This window comes from Psammomys obesus, unplaced genomic scaffold (assembly GCF_907164565.1).
Source record: "Psammomys obesus unplaced genomic scaffold, mPsaObe1.curated_primary_1811, whole genome shotgun sequence".
Taxonomy (NCBI): Eukaryota; Metazoa; Chordata; class Mammalia; order Rodentia; family Muridae; genus Psammomys; species Psammomys obesus.
In genome coordinates this window covers 468292-473836 of record NW_026585504.1, presented here as the reverse complement: position 1 = coordinate 473836, position 5545 = coordinate 468292, and positions in this window count along the sequence as shown.

Here is a 5545-nt window from a genome sequence, read left to right as displayed (position 1 = left end):
ATAATAAAGTTTAAAAGATGTTTTAATAGTAAAAGGCAGCTGGGTGTGGTGGTGCATGCCTTTAACCAAAGCATGCAGGGAGGCAGAGGCTGGTGGATTCCTGTGAGTTCAAGGCCAGCCTGGTCTAAAAAAGGGACTCTAGGACAGCCAAGGCTGCACAGAAAAACCCCATCTCGTAAAAAAAGAAAAACAACAAAAAATTTAAATAAAAATAATCATAAAGGGCTTTTCATGATTGTGAGACACGTCAGCTCCTGGCAGCACCACATTCTCCTCTGAAGTTGAGTTTGTGGCAGTTCAGTTAGTAGAATTCAGAGGCAGTTTTATAAAGGCAGTTTGAAGAGAGAACAAACTAGATACAAGTGAAGACAGAATGAGAGAATGAGAAGGAGCCCGAAGGTTAGAACAGATTGCTAGAGTTAGTCTGAGGCTAAGCAGAGCAATGTAGTCAGAAGCTGAGAGAAGCCAGTTTGAATTAGTCAGTTTGAAGAGGAGTTTAAGCCAGAACAGCTGAATTGAACCAACCAGCAAGAATCAGAAAGAGCTAGAAAGGGTAAGTTTCCTAAGCAATAAGTCTCAGAGGCTGAAAACATTCTAGACCTAGATTAGATTGTACAGAGACTAGAAGCTTCCAGTACTAGGCCTATGTTAGGAGACAGAAGCAGTAAGCCTTGGAGACGACAGTTACATAAGAATGCAGGTTACTGAGGCATTAATTTGAATTTCATACACACATATATCATACTTTCATGTTTGCCTTCTCTGGTTCCCTCTCCCCACCCCTGCTGGTCTTTTTCCTCTTTCCAAGGAGTCCCCTTTCTACCTTTCTACTTTTTGTTTTGGTTTGGTTTTGGAGACAAGGTTTCTCTGTGTAGCCCTGGCTGTCCTGGAACTCACTTGGTAGACCAGGCTGGTCTCAAACTCAGAGATTAGCCTGCCTCTGCCTCGCAGGTGCTGGGACCAAAGGTGTGTGCTACCATGCCGGCAACACTACCACACTCTTAATACCAGATTCTCTACTCTTTCTTTTTCCCTTCCTTTTTGGTTTTTCAACACAGGGTTTCTCTGTGTTGCCCTTGTTGCCCTAGTCTTGCTTTGCAGACCAGGCTGGTCTCGAACTCAGAGAGATCCACCTGCCTCTGCCTGCCTGAGTGCTGGGATTAAGGGCATGTGCCACCCACCCCATCTCATTTGTGTATCTGGGTTCATTTTGAAGTACCGGGGAGATGGAACAGAAAAGATTATCCAGTATGACAAATCTATTTATAATCAAAGCACACAAGAGGATTGGGGTTGGACCGTCCTCAGCGACACAGTGAAATTTTTATGCCTCGGAAAAGTGACAGTGCTGGTGAGCTGTGTCAGCAGGTAAAGGTGTTTAGGGCCAAACCTGACAACCTGAGTTTGATCCCCTGGACTGGGAGAAGGAGAGAACTAACTTCCAAAAGATGTCCTCTCAGCGGTGTTCCACCCCGTGCGCGTACACACAATAAGTACATGTAGACTTGACAAGGTTTTGCAGAGGGAAAAAAGCACACCTGTTGCTTTAAAAACAGCCAGGACAAGGATAATTTCACACAGTCGGTCTCTCAGTACCGCCTGTGGATGGCAAACACCAGTGCAGGCTCTAATTCCAAAATGACCAGTCCTAAAACAGCTAATTTCTAATTCCTAGACCTTTGCTATCTACACATAAGGGGGAGACCATAAGCCAGGAACAGTGTCAAACAGCACCACAGCCTCAGGAGCAGAAGAGGAAGCCAGCAGCTAATGTGCTTTTTTCATCAGCTCACCTTTGGGGAGCTAAGTAGGACCAGAGGAAAATGAGTGATACTTTATTCCCTCATAACAGTTATAACAGTGGCCTTCAAACTTGGAACATGCATGAGCGCACACATTCCTACACTCCTACACACTACAACACATGCGTTATTATATATACATTACTTATTATACATATGTGCACACATCACTTATTACACACACACAACATATTTTGGAATGAATTATACTCTCACTGTGATGGCATTTGGAAACAAGACCTTAAGGCAATAATTAGATTGAAATGATCTCATGATGAAGGGTATTCTTGATAGGATTTGTGCCCTTACCAAAGGGGATTATCTCCAGGATGATAAACTGAGAAGCCATGTGATGGAACATGAGAGGACAGCTACACCCAAGGCCGGATTGAGAAACCTCTCAGGAATGAAATCCTAGTTATAACTTTTTCAGCTGATCTGTAGGAGAAGTAGTTTCTCCTTTACCGGTGTGAGGGCTATTCTCGGTCATTCACCTGGGATGAGGGGCCCTCAACTGAGGGATTGCCTGTTTCACATTAGCCTACAAATGTGTCTGTGGGCACTCTTCTGAGAAGACTGGAGGACGGCCTAGACGGCCTAGACAACAGCCCAGACAGCCAGCCGGCCCAGACAGCCCAGTTGGCCTAGACAACGGCCCAGACAGCCCAGACAGCCCAGATGGCTTAGGCCAGTGGTTCCCAAACTGTGGGTCACACCCCTCTCACAGGCATTGCCTAACACCACTGGAAAACATATTTACATAACAATTCCTAACAGCAGCAATGAAATAATTTTATGGTTGGAGTCAACACAACATTTGGAATTACATTAAGGGTCACAGCATTAGAAAGGTTGAGAAGCTCTGTGCTAGGTGGCCCTGCGTTGTGTAAGGAAGCCAGCTGAACAGCCAGGGAGAGGGGGCTTGAGGAGGGACAGGCCAGTGAGAAGCATTCCTGTCCTGTCTTTGTTGCTGTTAGTGGTGGGCTCTGCGTTTGTTTGTTTGTTTGTTGGAGACTAGCTATTATGTTCCAGGATGGCCTGGAACAATATTCATAAACGAAGCTGAATTGGAACTCACAGAAATCCTTCTCCTTTTGTCTCCCTGTATTAAAGGCACAGGTCACTATATCCGGCTCCTCTATGGCCTTGAGTTCCTGCCTTGGCTATGGACTAAATGAAACAAACCCTTTCTTCAAGTTGGTTTTGGTCAGAGTTTTTATCAACAGCAATAGAAAGCAAGCTAGAAAAGCTCATAGTCTGACTGGGTGTGAAAATCAAGTTAACATTAGAATAGCAGATAAACGCTCACAAGTTATGTGCACATGGAGCATCTTTACAGGAATAATGAAGACACAGAACAGCAGCTAGTGATCACAGCTTATACAGCAAGTTAAAGTCACTGAGGAAACAAGACAAGAGGAGAGACTGGACAGTTGTGGAAATACAGTAAGAGAAAATAGGTAAGTCAGGTGTGGTGGCACACACCTGTAATCCCGGTGCCCAGGAGGCAGGGGCAGGCAGATCTCTGAGAGATCTAGCCTGGTCTACAAAGCAAGTCCAGGACAGTCAAGCCTACACAGAGAAACCCTTCCTCCAAAAAAGTAAAAAAAAAAAAAAAAAAGAGTAAGAAGAAAAAAGAAAAGAAAAGGGGGCATGCCGGAGAGATGGCTCAGAGGTTAAGAGCACTGGCTGCTCTTCATGAGTTCAATTCCCAGCACCCACATGGTGGCTCACAACCCTCTATAGTGAGATCTGGTGTCCTTTTCTGGTGTGCAGGCAGAACACTGTATAAATAATAAATAAATTAAAAAAAAAAAAAAGAAAAGGGGTAGGGGGTTGCTAGGGAGATGGCTCAGAGGTTAAGAGCACTGGCTGCTTTTCCAGAGGTCCTAGGTTCAATTCCCAGCAACCACATACTCAGAAGGCAGAGGCAGGCAGATCTTTGAGTTCAAGGCCAGCCTGGTCTACAGAGTGAGTTCTAGGACAGCCAGGGCTACAAAGAGCAACCCTATCTCAAAAAACAAACCAACAGCCATTATGATTATATTGTGAGATAGAAAATGGGGTTAGTGTCTTTATTAAAAGATGTCCCAGAGAAGTGCCTTGACTCTTCTACACCCTGTGAGGCACTGTGAGAAGAGACGTTTATGAGCTGAAAAACAGGCCCTTATCAGACACCAAATGTCCAGAGCCTTGTCTTGGGTTTGTTTCTTGGCCTCCAGAACTATGAGGGGCAACTCTGCCATCTGTGAGACAATCTATGGGCACTAGCTGCCACAGCAGCCCAAATAGACTAAGTCAGCCATTACTTTTGAATTACTGAGACCAAAACACCTAACCTAAGTAAAGACAGATTTATTTTCGTTCATAGTTTTGGTGAAATATGGTGGGGATGGCACAGTAATGGGTATATGTGGTAGAGGCCATAGAGCAAACCACACAGCAAGAGCCAGGCGTGGTGGGTTTAAGGTTACAGTGTAATTCCAGGGCTGGTTTCTGTACCCCCACATCCGGTTGCAATCCTAGTTCTGGCTCAGTGTTGTATGAACACTGCATCCCAATTGTCCTCTGATATGCCAATAAAGCAGCTTACAGCCAATCACTGAGCAGGAAAGACTAGGGCTGGACTTTCTGCCAGCCAGGGGAGGAGTTAGAAGAGGAAGAAGAGAATCGAGTCAAGAGCAAAGTTCCAGGAGACATCAGGAGAGAGCTAAGCAGGAAAAGCCACTAAAGTGCAAGTATCTTGGAGATTATGGCAAAGGAAGTCAGACTAGTTTAGCGGGTTAAGAACAGATTAAAAGAGCTCAGGATTGTGCTGTAAAGCTTGTTAGACAAATATAATAGAGTCTCAATTATTTTAATGGTAGCCAGGGTAAGAGAGAAACTGAGAAACAGCCTTACAAAATTAACCTTAACAAGGTACCACCTTCAAACGCCTGTCACTGCGTCTTCATCGGCTAGGCCTACCTCCTGTATATTTGACAGCCCCCATGATAGCGCCAGCAACTGAGAAAAAGCACTCAGAACTCAGCGTGTGGGGACACGTCCTCTCAGCTACTCCTCTGCCTGCTGCTCACACTACCACAGGGCGCTGGTTTCAGTGAGACAGCCCCCATAAGCCCGTAGGTTTGAGTGCTTGGTCCCCCTTCTTCAGAAGGAACTTGTTGCAGGAGGTGGCACTGGGATTGGGCTTTGAGGTTGGAAAACCCCACACCATGTCCAGCTAGCTCACTCCTGCACCACACCACTCTCCCCTCCTGCTTCAGCACCAGCCTGCCTGCTCCCGTGCTCCCCTCCTGATGCTCACGGGCTCTTTAAATCTTCTGAAACTGTAAGCCCCAAATTCATGCTCTTCATGAGTTCAATTTCCAGCACCCACACGGTGGCTCACAACCCTCTATAGTGAGATCTGGTGTCCTTTTCTGGTGTGCAGGCAGAACACTGTATAAATAATAAATAAATTAAAAAAAAAAAAAAAAAGAAAAGAAAAGGGGTAGGGGGTTGCTAGGGAGATGGCTCAGAGGTTAAGAGCCATCTTAAGAGACACAAAGAAAGAAACTTTGTGTCTCAAAAAGCCAAAGCCAAAGCCAAAAAAAAAAAAAAAGTTAAAAAAATTTAAGACAGGATAGCAGGATCTAAGGCAGCTGAGGATGTCCTTTATTAAATTTTTTTAATCTTATGGGGAGTGGGCTCTTAGGGTTTCTGTTACTGAGATGAAACACCATGACCAAAGAAAGTTGAGG